A 20869-nucleotide genomic window follows, 5' to 3' on the forward strand; every position below is an offset into this window, starting at 1 on the left:
CAATTCATTATAAATGCTTTCATATTTTAAGGTGATTTTTTTTGTATGCCACTCATTTTAATGAATCATAAAAGTGAAAGGCAGTAAATATTGAGAATTATACAATCCTCCTAAATACCAGCATGTAGGGTAGAATCTCTATTCTTGGAAGGTTATCTCCCACTATTCTTTGCACTAGTGTATGTGTTATGTTGCCTATTCTTGGAGAATCTTAGAGGTCATCACAGTCGCATTTTATATGTTTTTTTTATTTATGTTTGTCAGCACTTGTTCAGACGGTAGGTACGAGTTAGCAACAATAAGAAGGAATACGGGCTCGTAGTTGGGGCAGGTAACTGGGAATCATCATGGCAATCACAGCTCTGTAATAGGTTTGCCACATGACCTGAGGATATCACCTCCTCAGTCTGTGCCTTTGTCTACCTGAGTTAATGTTTTGAAGATCTTTGAATGAATATGTGTGCCATTCTGATCTCCTGGAATAAGTGATGCTGTTCTGAAAAACACATTCATGCCCCAACTCTATTTGTGACATTGGGCCTTCGCTACTGTTTTCCATCCTTAGCAGTCCTGTGCAGCAGTCTGCACGTCATATGTCCTCTGAATGATTTTTGTTTTTTGTCCTGGCTGTCAGATGGTAAAGATTTGTCTAAAACAGCTATTTGTGAATACCTGAAGATGGAAAGGTCTTTTAAGTGTCAAAGTTCAACACCATATGGTAAAAGAGCTGTTACCTTGATCTTAAATATGCAAAATTTGGGCTGGAGGACAATGTGTCTGTTTTTACAGATTGGTTTCAGGTTTATAAAGTCATGTTTGGTTTTTGCTATTCTCATTTGAATGTCCTTGGGCCACATCCAGATCAGTAAACTAGGCTTCTAAATCAGACTTGGCTGCTAAATTCCAGCTATGCTGTAAAAAACAAGATCAAAAATAACCACTCTAGCAGCTGGAAAACCCTGAAGGCATCTCTATTTTGGCCTGAAAAACTCCTTATGCACCTAGACTTTGGCTTTTTCACACACCTAGAAGCCATCCATTTTGAGTAAGTAGGTTCCTAACCTCCATTGCAGTCCAAATCAATATAGAAGGAGGGTCCCTAATCTCTGTACGATTATGGGAACCCATGGAGCATGCCTAATGCACACCAGCAGCAGAGTTCAGCACAAAATGCAACACCCACTTTCACTTAAAAATATCCAAGTTCTTCTGGTTCTGCCACCACTGACAGTTTGCATACTATTGGTGTCCCCTCATTCCTTCACATAGGAGTTGTTCTGTCTGTCCAATATAGACAGCAGAGGGGCACAAAAAGTAGGTTTCACATTTGGCCTAAATGGCATCAGCTGCTTATCGTGCTTGTCTGCTGTCTACATTGGACTACATTGGACAGATACAGCAACCCCTACTTAAAAGAATGAGGGGACACAAATCTGACATCCAATATAAAAAACACAGGTGATATCCTGGACATCCCATCATCCTTTGTCCCTCTCTCAACACTGTCCCATCCCCCATCTCCCTCCCTTTAATATTCAAATCACTCTCTCTCTATTTGATAACCTGCTCTGTGCATGTGCTGCCATAGCATCTGATGAAGTTAACTCTTGCTCATGAAAACTTATGTATCTCTAATTCAGTTAATCTATAAAGTGGCATCTCTACTCTACCCTGTCTTATGCCTGACTTAGGAAGAACACAGCTAACTATTAGGACTGTGCAAAGTTTCAGTAGGCAATTCAATTCAGAGGAGATTCAGCCCCATTCAGCGGCTGAATCCCTGACTCCAAATTGAATCAGGAAACCCATTAAAAGGTCCAAATTGAATCAGAAGAATCAAAATTGATTTGGAAAAGATTCAGAAAGATTCAGAAGGCAGGCTTGCAGGAAACAGAAACTGAGAAGAGAGAGGGGGAGAAAGATTGCTCTGATATTGTCATCTGTAGCTGGCCAGTAACTGTGATCTACCCCTCTGATCTACCCCCTTGCCCTTGTTCCTCCTTAGCCTAGCACCAGTGGGATCATGGCCAAAAAGAAGTTCCCCTCTCACTCCAAAACCCCTGTTCTCAAGAAGCAGAGGCAGGCCACCCTGGACCAGTGGGGGACAGACAGAGACAAAGGCGGGGAACTTTCTGAAGACAAGCAAGGTCACCAAGAGCACTGGGGAGATGCTTGCTCTAGATAGCCAGCCCTTCTCCTTTGTTGAGCATCCAGGGTTCAGGCAGCTCATGGTGATCATAGCCACATCATACCAAGTACCCACATGCACCACCTCTAGCAGGACAGTGATACCCTCCCTGTATGAGGCATGCAGGGAGTACTTGCGGGAAGAGATGTGCAAGGCAGGGCTGCAGGTAGCCTTGCACTTCACCTTGGACATCTGGAGCAACCAGGGTGCAGATCATGCCTACCTTTTCCCTCTCAGGGCACTGGTATGATCATTCAGGGCATTGGTGGGCTCTCCTTCAAGTGGAGGTGGTGGATGAGTCCCACAGATGAGCTTATGAAGGTGGTGCTTAATGCCAACCTTGTTGGCATCCACTGTGTGGCACAAAAGTTCCACCTCATAGTCAGGGATGCCTTGGAGGGGGACAGGGCACTAGGAGGTTGATGAAATGAAGTTCATAGGCTGGTCTTTGAAAAGTGTTTTGTAAATTCCCTTTGCAAATCAGGACTGAGAGATTGGAGAGTGTTTTTCTTGTGAGAAATGTGCCCCCACTGGTAATTGGGTATTATGGTCTTTAATAGATTTCCAGTGTGCATTCATTCTGGTGTGCAGTTGTTGTTTGGTCTCTCCTGTGTATTTTCTCATCCAGGGCATTTGGTGCACTGGATGAGATATATAATATTTTTGGAGGTGCAGCTGTAAGATCCAGGAATGGTGATGGTTCAGTTGTGGGGTGTAGTAATGTTTGGTACTGGAGATATGTTGGCAGGTTTTACATTTCTTCTCATGGCACAGTCTGGATCCATTGATGTGTTTTGGCCTTTAGGAAGTTTGCTTCTGGTGATGAGGTTAGCAAGGTTCAGTGCTTTTTTGAATTTACAAACCACTTTTCACAGATGAGCTTATAAAGTTCACTTCCCAACCTTCTAGATACAAAAACTCATTGACTCAATATAGACATTGGATTTATGACACACTATAACCTGCCTGACATCTGACTCCCCAGGTACTTTCCACTTTTACCTGCTACATCTCCCTACCTCTCCCCGCCCCAACACCTCAATTTACATTTTTACTGACTGGCTTTCTTGCCTGCATACCAGCCTCTGGCTTCTTTACTATTCCTTCCATCCAGGAAGAGCATACACACCAACTGCTGTTGCTTCCTCAGCATGATGAAGGATTTTGAAACTCAAAAGCTTGCTAAGATATATTTTACCAACTATTCAATTGGTCTAATAAAAGGTATTAGATTGACCCAAATAACCTTGTCTGCCTTTTCCTTTATACCAACACAGCTACAACCTACATCCCTTAATGCATACAAGTGACATGCATTTTGCTTTCAATGGTTTGAGGTGCTTTCACAGAAACCCCTGCACCTATATCCTTGAAACATGGAAGGTTTCATGCCCTCAGAAAGATCTAGAATCCATGCTGTTTTCATCCAATTCTGCAAAAAAAAAATGACAAAGTTATAGGTATTTTGGTGATTCCCCATTATAGTCTATGGCCCAATATCCAAATCAGCACCAGATCTCTAATCTGGTGGTGCCTAGGGGGAACAGAGCATCCCCCAATTTCCACTGTTCCCCCCGGTGAGTTTGTAAATGGCCTCCAGGTCTCCACTCAGCCTTCTCTTGTGAATGAATAGATTAAGGCCCTTTAGCCTCTCTTCATAGGGCCTGACCTGCTGCCTCTTGACCATGGGAGTGGCCCTCCTCTGGACCACGTCCCTCTTGAAGTGCAACACCCAGAACTGGATGCAGTACTCCAACTGCGGCCTGACCAACGCTGCATAGAGGGGAAGGATCTCCTCCCTGGACCTGCTTGTGATGCATCTGTAGATGTATGACAAAATGCGGTTAGCCTTACTGACCTCTTTCTTGCATTGGTGGCTCATGTTCACAATGACTCCAAGATCCCTTTCTGCCACCGTGTTGACAAGAAGGGTGTTTCCCAACCTATAGGTGTGTTGCTGGTTCCTTCTCCCTAGATGCAGCACCTTGCACTTGTCTGCCTTGAATTCCATCCTATTCTTATCCGTCCACTGCTGTAACCTATCTAGATCTAGCTGGATTCTTTCCCTCCCCTCCAGCGTGCCCACCTCGCCCCACATCTTGGTATTGTCACTGAATTTGGACAGCTGCTTTCCACACCCACATCCAGAGCACTGATAAAGATGTTGAACAGGAATTGGCCATATCCAAATCTGAGTGGAATACTTGCCACTTCGCAAAGGCATACCTAACTACCTCTCTGCTCATGATTTACTCATTCTTTTAATTCTATAGCATAAGCTTTTGTCTTTTATAAGATTATGGGCTAGATATGAAGATTTAGGTGCAGTCCTACATTTGGTTTGGAACATGTTTAAAGTTCTAGACAACCAGAGTTTGGTTATGTTTAAAATGTTTTTGTTTTCACAGAACATAGTTGTGATGGGAGTATGTATATCACAGGGAAATAGGTATGTTTCCTTTCTATTTTGTATCTTAGAAGAAATTACAAGCTCTCTCCAGAAGTAAGATACCTAGGCAAGACATTTAAATTCCAGAAGCCAGAAAGGTAGAAGCCAGAGAGGTAAAGAGCAATGGCCTGCAAATATATAGGAGCAGGGTTAGTTGCCCCCATATACTAAGCGCATATGTTGTTAATGCCTTTATTACATAAGAGGGTAGGGGGTACTCCTTTTCTTTTTTGTTTTGCATTCTTGTGAGCAGAGAGACTTCCCTTCATTTTTGTTTATTTTCTTACTAGGAGAATTAGATTAGACTTCAGTAAGGAAGATAGTACCAGGAGTCCATCGCACAAAAAAGCTGTTCCACACAGGTTACATGCTTTGGATACTCCAGCTGGGCACCACACTTAAGAAGGGATGTGGCCAGCATAGAGAGGGTCCAGAGGAGAGCCACTTGCATGATCAGGAGGCAGCAAGGCAGGTCCTATGAGTGGAGGCTACGGGACCTGAACCTGTTCAGCCTCCACAAAAGAAGGCTGAGGGGGGATCTGGTGGCTGTCTACAAACTGGCCAAGGGGGACCAGCAGGGAACAGGAGAGACCCTGTTCCCCCAAGCACTACCAGGAGTAATGAGGAATAACGAGGAGTAACGAGATATCAGGAGGCACCGCTTCACAGTCAGGGTGGCTAGGATCTGGAACCAACTTCCAAGGGAAGTGGTGTTCGCTCCTACCCTGGGGGTCTTCAAAAGGAGGCTAGATAATCACCTTTCTGGGGTCATTAGACCTCAGCATTCTTTCCTGCCATGGCAGGGGGTCAGACTTGATGATCTGCTCAGGTCCCTTCTGACCCTACCAACTATGAAACTGAAGTTCATCCCTGTGCTGATATTCAGTACAAGTCTGTTCTGCAGTTACATCCCACTTGAACCCCTAAATTATATTTTATGAGTCTCTTAAGTCTAGGGGGAAACTTCACTCTTCATACATGATACTAATTATATGTCCAAAGTTACTTTTATCAGAACTTGCTTCTCGGAAATTTTAATCTGATCTACAATAAAAAAACCTAAGCATATGTGAATTTTTGGTCAATATTATTCAATTTAACATTAGTTAAATATGCTTATTAAAATTATAACAGTGATAACTATATCTGATATCAAACCCTGGCCCCAATATTCATACAAAGAATAAAAAAATAAAAGTGTGATGCTTCCTGAAATAGACAACTAGACAAATCATTACAATTTGGTTTAGTCTCAATAGACATGATTTTTTAAGCAACAACTTATTTTCTAACTTCCATATATCTCTCTGACAGCATGTCACTACTTGAAAGCTTTAGAAAGTAAAAGAAAAAAGAAAAAAAATTCTATGCCTGTGTGTCATGTATATAGTATCTATGGTATTTTATCCAGAAAACAAATTACAGTGATTGCAAATGAGCAAGACACAGAATACTGGTCTGAAGCCCCCTTTAAAATATCTTTTCATAGATAGTTAAAATATCAAAAGACTGCATCTGTAAAGAGGTTGTTTTTGTTTTTTAACTGAGTGAGTTTGTGCCTTAATCCTTGAACCAGTGGCAAAAGCTTTAGAGTTGAATTGATATGTAGTCCCGTTTCTTGATTAACTGGGCATGAGAGAGATTTATTTTGTTCCCTGCTGGTCAGTTCAGTGACTAGCACTGATCTCTGACTTTAGATAAAGCTGAAGATTTTAGATGCATCTTCCTGGTTTGACATGGCAATGATTTATCTCAGTACCTATTCACATCAGGGAACCAGAGAGGGGTCAAGAAAGCCTGGCCTGGATCATGGGGAGGCTCACTACAATAGAATATACAGGCAAATCTGTTTAAATGCAGGAGAAATGCAGTTACACATCTGGTAATCAGTGTTGGTGCAGGTGTTGCTGGAATAAGATTCAGGCAGATTAATTATTTGCACAGATTATGTCAATGATTTGCAATGGACTTAAGGGAGGCTTCCTGGCAAGGACTGGAAGGAGGATTGTTTGTGATTAACTTAAAAGCAAGGATAAAGCAATGCCATTATTAAGTAAATACTACAGTCTAAACCAACATTTGCTAGCTGCTTGGTAAACTCTTGCATACTGATTGGCTTTGCCTGGCAGGGCTGAGGATAATAAAAAATAAGGTGATCACAGAGGAGCATCCCTAGCTGAACGCACGAGAATGCTGTGTTTGTCTTTTCACATGCTCTTTCAATGAATGACTGGCTTGTGGAGGAGAGTGGAAGTGAATTAGAATTCTCCAAATATTGAGATGCAGTTGCCATAATGTGCTTATGGGCATTATAGTGGAAATGAGTATCTGGAGGCAGATTGAGGGACTTGACCTAATGCCCTTATCTCTCCGTCCTCCAACTCCAGTCTAATGAACATATACTCATAATTATTTCTCAAATAGTTTTTATCTAATTTTAAAGTGGATAATTTATAGCACTTGTACAAAAATGCAATAAGTTTCATTAAAATATTCAGCATGAGAAGAACTTTGAGCAGAATATATTTCCTTACTGTTCTACAAAGTCATACATATTTATAATATTAAAACTCTTCAGTTGCTTTAGTATTCAGATCTATGGAATAGAATGCTATTATTAATGTTAATATTTCTGCTTTGCTAGAGGGCTGTGTGCAGAATAGCTTACATTTTATACTTTCTATTTTTTGTTGTGTGCATGTTACTGATTTTCATTACTTTACCTTTAATTAAGAGTTGTTGTGACAGAAAGTACATTGGAAGTAAGAAATAAATATTAGGGAAAAAATGCATACTGTATCACAGCTCAAAAAGGGTCCAGCCCTGCATGGCACTCAGCATTTGTTATGAGATCTTTTTCAGCTTCCATTCTGAAAGACAGAAGACACTCATTTAAACATCATTTAGGAGCAGTAGCACAAAAAAGGAGTGGGTGACTATGGTGCCAGAAAGTCACCTGCTACTGTTGCTTCTAGCCCTGCCACCACCATAGCCAACCTGGCCTATGCCTCTACCACTGCTACCCAGGACACAGACCCTGGTTGTTATGTTTCTGCTTAGTAGGAGCAGGCCCTTAGGCTAGATCAGTGTTTCTCAGCTAGTGTGCCACACTACTCTGGGACGCCACAAGATTTTTTTTTAACAAGTGCTGCTCAGTATTTAGCACTGTTATCATTCACAAGGTAAATCCAAAGATTTCAACTGGGCTCCCTTAGTGTGAAAAACGTTCTGACCGGGCATTTTTACACACGCATGTATCGCAGCACCGCATGCAGTTATAAGTGGCGAAATGCGCGTCCGTGTTCAGAAAATGGCAGTGGCGTGCTTTTGAACTAAAACACCTCAGAGGTGCTTTAGTTCAAAGCTGAACCACCACCATTTTCTGCATGCAGATGCTCATTTCATCACTTATACGAATGCAAATGACACAGTACAGTTTGCCTGAGCTCGCATGCAGAGCGGACTCAACTAATCCAGTCTGCTCTGAAGCGGTGGATCTCCAGCATGTCACTGGAAAAAAAGTATGTGTATAAATTCTTTCTCTTCCTACATGCCTCTAGTTACAATTCTCAAAACTGCCTTCTGATTTTATCTGCTGCATATTTTGGAGGTCCAGATTCAGTCCTGGATACCAAACAGGTGCATAAAATTGCTTCAAAAAACTCTTGGCCTACAGGAATCACAGATGTACCCAACCAATTGGAGTCGACCATGATTCGGTGCAGTCATCAGGTATATATTTATTAGTGATGGTAGCCTCCCATCCTCTTTGGATGATACGGTGATGCACTTCTACAAATTCTACAAATTCTACAAATTCGGGGTAGTAGTTGCAAAAATTAGAAGCTATTTAGGGTACTAAAAGTATGTCTATATGGCCTTAGGAGTGAGCCGAGAAATGCAGCCAAGACAAAAGACCCACATGGTCACGCCTATTCCATGTGTACTTAGCCTACAAATTAGACAGCGTAGGATAATTTAGGACCTGCAAATAGTTTGAGCATGGTGCACACAAAGGACTGCTACAACCTGATGAGGGCTGCTTTCAAGCCATCTACACTGTACAATCTGTGGGTCTGGGACACATTATTGACAACAATGCACAATCGAGTTTACAGTACCAATAAACAAGGTTACATCCTGGTTTCATACCAGGCAGTCACAAGTGGTGAGGTTTATTTCTCAGAAGTACTCCTAGGCTCATTGCAGAGGCCATATAGACATACCTTAACTGTCCAGAAGTACATTTTGGTCTTAATGAAGATGCCATGGCTACAAATCAGCTACCAAAGGTGCACAGTTGGACTCTTCAGTAGAACAAACAAACAATTTCTATGCTCATTATAGGCATCGGGATTGTGATTCTGTGTGGCTGTTACATAGCAATGATGAGGAAGGCTCCTTATTTTCTTTTTCCTTCCCAATATACATCTACAAAATCTGATTAAGGATGCATAATAGGCGTAACATGAGTAGAACTGTGCATCTTAGGGCAAGCAGATGACAACTAAAAGCTTATTCTTTCTTTTCAGTTGTGAGTACCTATTTCCAGGCCACATTCTGCCCTCCCGTAAATGAACACAGCATCTAACGAACTCAGCAAGAGCTGTCATGAAACCTGGCTTTAACCTGGTTTATCTGTGTCATAGATTTGGTTGTGTGTTGTTAGGAACAATATGCTTTTCAAAGTTCAGGATTGCATTCGGGTTTAAACAACCATGAAAATACCTGTTCAGAAAAACTAACTAGAATTTTAGCAATTATTACTGTATTATATGTGGATTGTTTAAAATATATGTCATGTATATATTTACAGGACTTTACGTCTAGAGGCTTGGGACCTGTGCCTTTAAAGAATTAAATTTTAGTTGGGAGGTCCAGATTTTTAACAGTATTACGTTCTCTCCTATTTAGGGCCCTAATGGATATTCAAGAATGTGTAGGGGCCACAGTGATCCCTGAGTATCACATGTGCATTTGACAAAGGCTTTTGCTTCATGCTTCATTTAACCGTGTGTTTTTCTTCTCTCTTTTTGCAGAGTATTAGGGCTGGAAAGGACCTCTAGAGCTTGTATAGTCCAACCCCCTACCTGAGGTAGGATTATCCATTCTCTATCCAAACTATCCTGTTGCCAGCTAGGGCAAAGAAGCCCATTTTTTGTACTTTTTTAGATTCCATTTTATACCGTAAATGATTTTCTGATCATATCTTTAAAAAGTCTTATTTGAAAACCTAGTGAATATGTTCAACTCACTAGGGACCTTGGAGAGCTGGGAACCCATGTGACAAATCCAGCTCAACAATTCCTTTTCTAATCATAAGAGGTTTTTCAGTATAATTACAGGGTAACAACTATTTTGACAAATGTTGGTATATAGTGGCTCTTGGCAATCAGTGATTTGGATTGTTTGCTTGTTTATGGAGTAGACCAATCTAGAAAAAAAAAAGACATTCTTCTTTCTTAAAAGAATAGCAGACTATTTTTAATAATATATTAAAACAGTCAGTAGTTTTATTCACATTAGGTCTTCATTCCAATTCAGGTTTCAGATAGAGTGAAATCTAGGCTTCAGGTTCACATTCAAATGCATAGAAACATTATGAACTGATTTTGTAATACTTCCATTTTCTTCAATGATATGCATAGATAGCATATGTTGACTGAGCATGTTTTAGGGTCAAGAGCTACTTCTAAATTCAGACTGGCTGAAACCAAACCAAAGAAGTTTCTAACCTGGGATTTGGAATCCAATATCTCCATTACTGTGAAAGTTTAGGATCAAATAGTGTTTGGGTTCACACTAAAATAGCTTATCAGTTTCAACATTGAGTATGTACCCATATATGTAAATATATCCAGTAAGACTAGTATTATATTCTGTATAGAATTACATAAAAATATATTCATTAAAAGAAAGTTGAAGTTGTAACCTTAATTTCTACCTCTTGTGGATTTACATCATCTCATACTATTCCCCGCCCCCCAGATTTTCTGTAGCAGTAAATACGCAAGTTTATTATAATTTCTCACACACAAACTTTGATACTCATTCTCTAAATTCAAATGTTTTTCTGAACCATTCTTCTCATGGGCAATGCTGTAGTATTCTCATCAGGAAACTAAGATAATGAACTCTGACTTTCACAGTACCCTATGAATTGAGAGGTTATAGTAATAATTCTAATTTAACAGGTGGAAAAATTAGGCATGGATATTAAAACCAAAAGTATCAGAATGTCACACTTATTTTGGGTGCCCACTTTAAGACATCTAAATCACAGGTTTTTTAAGACTATGTAGTACTTTTATGGCACTTTCAATATTCAAAGCACAATAGCCCACAGAGTTAACAGTGTACCTGAGCTTCTAGAAGTTGGCACTGGTTGGTCTCCATTGGCATATCCAGATGAGCACGTGTGCCTCTTGCAGCATCCCAAACCACTTTATTATGCTGCAAGAGGCATGCTCTAAATGAAAAAATGCTTCCCACGCTCATATATGCAGTGTAACCCCCATGCTGTATGGCTAACAACACCATATAGCAGTCACTGCAGGGCCTGAAGATGGAATGTCAGGACCTGGCTGTGGAAGCAAACCAGGCCCTGGCTGCACTCCCACAAAAGGAGGCTCAGGACCTCTGAAACAACCCAGTGCAGTCCTGGCCAGAAAACCTCCAGCATCCATTTCTGGAGCCCTGCCAGGACATCAGGGGGGCACAGGCAGGGTGTGCCAGAGCATGGACAGGACCAGCTGGTTCAACACCAGCACTCTCCCACACAGGGAGAGACCTCAGGAGCCCTGCCCATGCCTGGAGCTGCTCCACCACCCTTGCCTTGAGCTGGTGCCAGTTCTATGGAGGGGAGGGGTCCTTAGGGAACAGGTAGGCCCATGTTCCAGTGCATCCCACAGAGTGCGGGTGGGAGTGAGCCCACCTAGCACCCCTCACCCAGCACAAGGCCAAAACTCTTGACCCAGTTGACCTAGGCAGAGGAACCCACCAAATACAATGCCTGGAAGGCCTCCATCTTTGCCAGGTCACCTGAGCCCTGGACTATGAGGATTATATCCTTGGCATACATTGACAGGGCCAGCCACTGCTGGCTCCCGGAGCATCAACCATGCCATCCACCTCCACAGGAAAATGAGGGAGGACTCCAGGGCCAAGGTGTACAGCTGGCCTGACAGTGGGCAGCCTTGACGTAGCTCTGTCTTGAACAGGATGGGCTTCATCAGGGTCCAGTTGAGCTTGACCAAATACTCTGCAGAGGCATACAGCACCTGGAAACCCCGCACAAAGCGGGGCCAAAGCAGTATGCAGTATGCTTGTGAGGTACCTGTGATCCATTTTGTCAAATGTTTTCTCCTGATCAAAGGTAGGAGGGCAAAAGACAGGCTCTTCCAGTGCACTATCTCCATGAGGTCCCAAACCAGGTACAGGTTGTCAAAAATGGAATGTCCAGGCACTGTGTACATCTGGTAGGGATGGATCACATTCATCAGCATGGACCACAGGCTCAGCACAATAGACATTCCTGCCACCTAGTAGGCCTGGTAGAACTCCACAGTCAGCCCATCAATGCCCAGTGCCTTGTTGTGAGGCATCAGGTGGACGGTGGCCGAAAACTAAGCCAGAGTGAGAGGAGCCTCCAGCCAGTCCCATTCATCTATGCTGACCTGTGGGAGTCCCTCCTGCAGGGTCTGACAGGGTTCAGCATCAGTCGGATCCAGGGAGAAGAGCTCTTTGTAGAAGGCTCACATGCACTGGCACATCTCACCTGGATCCATGAGGGGGGTGCTGTCACCAGCCAAAAAGTAAGTGATGTATTTAATGACCCCCTGCTTCCTCTCCAGGGCATAGAAGAAGCAGGAGCCATGGTCCATCTCCCAAAGGAGCTGGATGCACAAGCAGAGAAACACACTGCTGGTGTGGTAGTTGTCTAGAGTACAAGAGCTCTTCCCACCTCTCCCAACACTCTCCGCAGAGGGATGGGTTGGTTGGGTCAGTGGTCAGGTGCCTCTCCAGCTCTAGTACTTCCCACTCGAGGTGCTCCTGGACCACCTCCCTCTGCCAGGTGTGCCCCCGAGTGTAGCTGCGGCAAAAAAACTGGATGCGCACCTTCCCAACATCCCACCATCTTTGAGATGAGGGGAAAGCTGCCCATTGCTCCTGGCAGGCCATCCAGAACTCCCAGAAGGCCTCCCTGAAGCCCACATCCTCCAGCAGACTGGCATTAAAATGCCAGTCTGCTGGATGCCCAGGCCCTAGTGTGCCAGGCCCTAGTGTGTGCCAGATGCCCAGGCCCTAGTGTGGCCTGGATTCAGACAAGGTGGTGATTGGTGAAAGTGGTTGGCCAGATACCAGAGGAGTGGGGCTGGGAAAAGTGCAGCAAAGAGATATAAACCCATTCCAACAAGAAGTGGCATGCCTGCTCCTCCACCCTCACATAGGTGAAGGCAGGGGGGTCAGTAGGGTGACAGGCATGCCAGACATCCACCAGGGAGTAGTCCATCAGGATATCTCTGAGAACACTCACGGTAGCCTGGTTCTGCTCCCTGTCTGACCGGTCTCATGCATCTAGGGTGACAAAGTCCCTGCCAAGGACCAGACACTCACAAGGGTTGAGGGTGCCAATGTATGTGGTCACCCAGTGGAAGAAATCTTTCAACTCCAGGTCCCTCACAGCGGCATACATGTTCAGAAGGTTCAGGACCAGCACCTGAACGTGGACCCAGAGGTGCAGCAGGCAGCTCGGCACCACCTCAATGTCCTGAAGAACCTCAGGCCCGGGGAGAAAAGGGTGGCCACCCCACAAGAGTTGGCTGTTAGGTGACTAAAAGAGACCCTGTCTCCCCACTCCAGCCACTAACTAGGCTCATCAGCTGCAGTCGTCAGGGTCTCCTACAAGAATACCATGGGTACCCTCCCTCCTGAAGGAAGGAGCACCTCTGGAGACCCTTCCTGTAGCTGTGGACATTGAGGGTCACCATCTTAAAAAACCTCATGGGTGGGGAGGTGGAGTAGATGGTTCAGCAGGGGCCTCATCATCTTGTCTAGCACCCTCCCTTATGTATAGAGGGTGTCTATGAAACTGCGGGCCTGGCTATAGATCCAGGTGTTGCAGCTTTTGGGCCCCTTTCCATCCACTTCCAGAACCTTTGCAGTGGTGAGGACACTGCCAAATCTACCCAGGAGTACAAGATGAGCTATACCCTGCTGGTGGACCAGTGGGTGTAGTCACAGTCAAGAAATGCAAGTAGCCCACTCCTGGGGACTGCTGGGATTGAGAGCCTGCTCCATGGAGACTCCTGGTTCTTGGGCATCCTCTTCCTGGTCCTGGGGCTCAGTGAGCTCTTTAGGCAACATCTGAATCCCCGGTCCACTATGACCCTGTACTCTGATTGGGATTGAGAGAGCTCTGCAGCCCTTTCAGACAGAGGTGGGGGGTAAGGAAGGGGGTGGGGCTCTCCTTGACAAGATGGTGGGGTAGAGTGTGATGGCCGGAACCAGAGGGATTAATAAGCAATAAATATGTGCTTCTTAGAGGCATTTGGTATTTTGCCTAAACAGGTAATATTAGTTAATATAAAGCTTGTAAGTTTGTAAACCGCAAATGTAACCTGACTGTCATAAGTTTAACCAAAATGATAAAATTAACTGTTCGTGGAATTGACTGGGCCCCTTAGGCAAAGCTGTAGGTGTGAGATTAACTGACATAACAGTTTCTGCTCAGGGCTCAGTTTTGATGATTAAAAAAAACTGGATCCAACTGCCTGGCACACCCAACATGTTCCGGGAAAGCACATCCCAAGAAAGCATATTCAAATAAAACCTAAAAGGGGTTGGGGCTTAGGTGGAGCAATGTCAAATTTCAAACCTAAATGTGCTGCATTATAATTTGCTTATTGGATAAACCCGAGTCTGGTTAGTAACTTTTTATGATAATTTTTAACACCTTTCAATCCCATAGGGTAACAGCTATAGGGCAACATGAGTGGCTCTAAAGCTAACAGATTAGCATGAGACTAGGTATAAAAAGCATGTGCATCAGGTAACCAGCAGGAAGGAGGGAACAGAACGGTTATTTCTGTCCCACGCTTGGACCCTGGACTCCCAGTGTGAGTGAAGATAAGATCCTGATCAAGGGACCTTCCCCGGTAAACCCTCCAACAGCGTCAATCAGGGATGCCTGACTTTGCTGGAATCACTTGACAAGTACCTGGCATTAAGGGACTATTGATAAGTTGCCAAACCATGTCTATTTATCTGTTGTTTTGAACAGACCAGTGGCTAATACCCTCGCAGTGCCCAGTTGGCCTGTGACAGAATTTATCTATCTGTTGTTATTATGTGTTATTTACCATTAGCTCTTTAATGCTGCATTATCTGCTTATCACATTTATCTTTCTGTTAACTGGTGTGTGTGTGTGTAACCTATAATAAATTTGCCTTTACTTCATTCCTGACTTTGCCTCCTCGATCTGAAACTGAATCAAACAGCCCAGTTGGCCTGTGATAAAACTGATACACTCCCAGTGCCCAGCTGCCCTGTGACAGTAGAGCTGAAACCCCTGGGGGGGAGGTCTGTGCAGGGTACAGGACCATGGGGCAGGCTGGAGGTGAGGTTTTTCTGGGAGGGGGAGGGAAAAGAACTGTCGGGCCTCAGTATCTGCCTTGGGGGTCCCGGGAAAGGGGACCTCCCTGCTCAGGGCTCACCAGGGTGAACCCCAGGGCCCCTGTCTCCCCCAGCTCATCAGAGGGGGAGGGCTCTGCTGATGGACCTTCTTCTGGTTCAGCCTCAGCACCTATGGTCTCAGTTGGTAGGCCCTGGCCAGTGGAGTGAGGGGCTTCCTCCATGGGCTCCTGTTTGGGAGCATTCAGCAGCTCCAAAGCCTCCTCTACTGGGATAACCCATTTAATCTTCCCTGGGGGCAGGGTGTCGGGTGCAGCTGGGGAGGCCCCCAGAAGCTGAACCACTCCTTCTCCCCATGTGATGGTCTTGGGAGGGTGTGGGGGGGATCCTTTATGACAGAGGGCTCCAGCTGCACCCCAGCCTGTCTCTTGGCTTTGCACCTGGAGGGGACCTGCACCCACTGAGCCAGGGGGCTGTCCTCAGGTGGACAAGCTCCAGTAGAAGGTCAGGGTCGGGGTGGTGGGTCAGTTACAGTGGGGAGATGGCCAGGGGGGCTTCTCCCTCTCCTTCCCCAGCCACTGCCCCTCTCCCCAGTACTCTGCCATACTTGGTTGGTGGCAGGGTCTCCCAAGCTCATGGGGAGGGGCTGGTAGTTGTGGCTGGAGTGCCAGGAGGGCCTGAGTAGGGAGGGGAGCTGGTGATAGGGACACCCCTTTTGCCAGTGGGGCCTATAGAAACCCTTCTTGCCTGAGCCATGGGGCATGCATGATGCAAGTGCCCTGGAGCATGGCACCAGAAGCACCATAGGTCCCCCAGCATATAAAAAATCCTCACTAGGGCCCTCTGAAAAGTAAATAGGAGGCTGCCCTCAGCTTCCAGCCATGCTCGTGCCACCAGCTGGATCATGACCTGATGATGCAATAAGCACACATGGTGGAGGCCGGGGTATTGGCACCCCAGCAAGAGGGCTACACCACCAAGAAGGCAAGAGGGATAACTCTCCCCAGGGTTTGGAGATGGGGGAGCAGGGACCAACTGGAGATATAAGGTGGAACAGAGCTGAGGACCACGATGGTTCACAGCTCTTCTAGGGGCTTGAGGGGGACATACTCACCTTCCACCATGATCCCCCTCTCCACTGCCTTTTGTGCAGCAGCCTCCAAGGCAAGGAAAAAGACACTCTTGCCATGAAAGTGGGAGGCTATCACAATCCTGGGGGCCCCCAGTACCCAAGCCAGGTCCTACATCTGTGTCTCAAAATGCAGGGTCTGAGGAGTTGGCACTTCACCCCATGCCTATGGGCAAGTGCCAGAAAGGGGGTCCCACTGCTTGAACTGTAAGGGCCAGCAGTGAAGGGTCCAGGCCCTGCAGCTGTGGGCCACCTGTGCAGAGCTATGATTCCCCTGATAGAGGGCTGTACTGGTGGGGCTGGGGCTAGGGTCAGGGACAGGCCAAGTGGGTGTGCCAGTTGGTAGGGTGCACCTGGCCCCCTCAGGTACTGGTAGTTCAGGCTTGGGGGCAGGGCCCTTGTCTTTCTCACCCCCAGCCATGGAGCCCTTCCCACTGCCCCTGGCCCCTGATGGTGGGGAAGGGGGCTTGGGAACCCCTCCAGGAGGGACCTGGCCAGGGTCCTGATGGCTCCCTGGCTCCCTCACCCCTCCTGGCCCTGATGGCTCCCCCCTGGAGTCTCACCTGTCCCCACAACACAGGTCTCAGGCTTCTCTACCTCTGCAGGAGGTCATTTGGAGTCTGTGTCCAGGGTCAGGGCTGCAGGGGCATGCATCCCCTTGGGGGCTTGGCTGAGATCTGCCCCCATAGTGGGGGCTGCAGGAAGTTCTATGGAGGAATCTTCCCCCCAAGAAGGTTCCTGCCCTGCCATTGCTTCACATCAGGGAGAGGAAACCAAAAACAAAATCCTCCAAAAGTACAGTGGGGCTGGTGAATCTAATAGGGGCAAGGGGCTGAAACTCACTGAGCTACATCCCCACAGGAAAAAAGCTGGGAGGGCTATGCTTGGGGAATGTGGGGGAGGGGGAACACATACACACACACAAGGGCTAGGGAGACTCAAGCTGGCTTACTCATCCACACAAGAAACACCAGAGCAGGGGGAGTGGACCACAGGACTTACCACACAAGGAAGAAACACACAAGGAAGTCTGCTGAGGTAGATGCAAAGATGACTGGAGTGGTGGAGGGGCTTTGTTTGTCAGGGAACAGTTCAGGAGCCCTTCAGACCTCCAGCTAGTCACTCGGCAGCAGGCAGGGAAACAAAGCAGAATCAGATGCAGTGAGGCAGCTGTAAAGGAGGGCAGGAGAAATCAGTCAATTAGGGACTAGTCCAGTGCTGGTGTGGTGATGAGTGGTGCAGCAGGGAATCTCCATCTCTCCTGCAGCAGAACACATGGGAGCAATAGCAGCAGTGATGGTAGAAGCCACCCAGTTCAGCCACCCAGGGTGTGTTTCTCGTGAAAGCGGAGGTGAAGGTGGGGGTTGGCCTTCCAAGGCAGCTGGAACAGACAAGACACCTTTAGGCTCTGGCAGTGATGGTGGGGGAGAAGCCCACAGGCAGTGCAGGCTCTCTCCCTGGGCTGCTGCCCAACCATAGCTTGGTGGCGGGCTGGGCAGCAGGCTGGAAACAGGGGTACAGAAGCTGGGGTGCAGTGCTGGGGTGTGGTGCAGTGCAGTGGACCCCTCCCTGAGGGGAGCAGCAACGTGCAGCAGAGGATCCCCCCTGTGGGGAGGCAGCAACAGCATCAGGAAGGGATTTGGCCAACTTACTCCCAAAAGCTCTGAGACCAAGCGAGCAGCTAGCAGTAGCGAGAGACAGGAGAGGGCCTGACCAACTTCTCCCCAGAAGCTCCTGTGACCAAGCTTGCAACAACCAGCAGCAGCAGCCTAGGATAGAAAAAGCATGGCCGAGAGACTTCTCCCCCAGAAGCTCCTGAGGGCAGGTAGCCCTAAACTGCTTGTCAGGTCAGCTTTTTATACTGCTGGGGCCAGCACTGGACAGGTTTTTATACTGTTGGCTGGAGATCCAGGAGGAGCTGGGCAGGGTAATTTTGCCCCAAGTGGCACAACTTACCCTACACCAAAGTGCATGTGCGGGCATGTGTGCTGAGGCAAAAATCTCTGGCACAAATTTGTGCCACTCCTATTTTGAGCTGCTGCGAGCACACATGCCTGCCATGTAGGTGCATCTACACATGAAATTAAATCAAATCAATAAACCATGGAGCAGTTTGTGCCAGCGTAAACTTCTCCTGGGTGCAACATCTGCATGTGCACCTGGGACAGCAGCAATTTGAGTTGGGGTGTAGCAGTTTACACCAGGGCTACTCAGTCCTGGACTCTGGGTGGCAGAGGGCCTAGCTGTAGCACGAGGTTGCAGAGAGCCTTGTGACTAGGCAGGAGGCGCGAATCTGTCCCCCTGCTGTCTGGGCTGTCCAATTTATGCCCACAGTCAATGTCTAAATGTGCATTTAATCACAGTAAATTACTTCAGCTTAAGATAGAACTGTCAAAAACAGTACTATTTTTCTGAGATATAAGTTAATTTATTGCAGCCTAATACTATTGTGCGTGTAGATGGTGACACACTACTCTGCAGCTAATTAGTCTACTCTGCAGTAAAGTGAACACATAGACATGGCCACTTTATATGGCCAATTGTGAAAAAGTTTGATAGAATCACCCAGGACCTCTGTGGAGGATGGGGATAGAATTTAGCTGCACTAAGACTTTCTTTTATTTTCTTCTAGTTATCTGCCGTATTCATTACTCACATTCCAACTTTTGCAGCAAATGAAGCAAGGAGATTAGACAACAGTCTCACAGCCCTAAGTCATTCCCAGAGAAGGTCCATCCACTTTCTGAATTAACTCAGGAAATTAAAACAAGTCAAATGTAATATTACCTATCTTAAAAGTACTGCAATTCAGAATTCTCATGGAAATGTGGATAATATTTAGCATGTACAATATGTAATATTTTACATCTTTTAAAATGTCCCAACATTAAGTACCATAACAAGAGAAATAAGAAAACCATATGCAGAGATTTCTGACAGCCTTCTTGATATAGAGAACATGCTAAAAACTGTAAATGAGATCAAATATAATATCCATAACCAGTGCCTGAACAGACTTCAGATCTTACTGTCTGACAGAAAATATTTACTTTTATACAGACACTTCAGGTATGAAAAGCTATCTAAAAGCAACTTACAAAGTAATGATGAATCAAAACTACTATTAAATAATAGATCTTTGAGCAAATGAATCCTAAGGTAGCAAAGAAAAATTATAGAGACATCTAGATTTATGCAACTCTAAGCAACCCATCTGATTTTAATCCATCCACTTTTTCCCCACAATGCTCATCGTCATGTCATCTGGATACAGCACAAAAATATTTTGCCAAAAAAATAAATATATAGCAACTTAAAAAGGGTGAAGCAATAAACTTCTACTTTAGCTACTGCAAAAAGGATTAAATGTCTGCAGTAGTAAAATCTTAATATTGCCCTGTTAATATTAACACAGTTGAAATCAAGTAAGTTTGCTTTGCATTGCCTGTGAGGACTCTTAAAACTAGGTTTTGGGGGAACTAACCTGAAAGTGATATTATGCTTATGGCAAACAGTGGCCTTTACATTTGTCTGTCATTTGGCACATGTGGAGTGAGTTCAAGTGGTCATCATCATGCTCTCCTTTAGAGATGGTGGAGACGTTCCTTTACAGACTCCTGTTAATCCAACTCCTTATCTGACTTTGGATATGTCAAACTTTCTGTAAAAGAAACAAACAAAAAAGAGAAACCCACTATAGCAAACTTAGTATTTTTCTTTAGGAGGGCATAAATCTTAGCACAATCTTAGCTCAACAAGGTCTCTAATTAAGGTTTAGAAGATCCTGAAGGTAAAGAAATGACTTGTCACAAAGACGCAGTTTGAAATAATAATTTACTCAAAAACAGATAATGGATTGATGTAAAAGAAGGGATTAATCTATAAGCAGTTGAGACAGAATTTCTTTATAGAGAGGGCTGCTGAATAATGGAACAAATTGTCAAAGACAGTGATAGAAGCAAGTATGAATTATTCTGACACATTTCTGGAGGAGAGAATTGGAGAGTACAGTTTCAAGCTAGATTTCCAGTTACAAGCAAGATGATAAATGGTGATATATGAACTGATTTAATTTAAGACTGTGGAACCTTAGGGTGGGAGGAACTATGCTAGTTAGTTATGGCAGATCATAATGCATGATTGAACTATTTGGTTCTCTGAAAAGAACCTGTTTTCTATTATGAAGAAAAGTTATATAATTAATTACAAAATAGGCAAGAACTCAAAGATAGGACCCACTGGGCATGGCTACATAAAACATTTACTGAGGAGTTGATTATTAGTTCTGTAGTAAAACATCACTGTCTATATATGTGGTGCTATTAGGACAGAGTAAACTAATTAACTCTGCTGTAGGATAGTACTATCCTACAGAGACTCCCTATGCCTGAAGAAGGGTGGTTGTTCCCGAAAGCTTGCAAAGAACTTTTTTCTAACTACTCGGTAGGTCTAATAAAACACATCACATCT

Source organism: Crocodylus porosus, unplaced genomic scaffold (genome assembly GCF_001723895.1).
Source record: "Crocodylus porosus isolate Cpor-Errol unplaced genomic scaffold, CroPor_comp1, whole genome shotgun sequence".
In the NCBI taxonomy this organism is placed as follows: Eukaryota; Metazoa; Chordata; order Crocodylia; family Crocodylidae; genus Crocodylus; species Crocodylus porosus.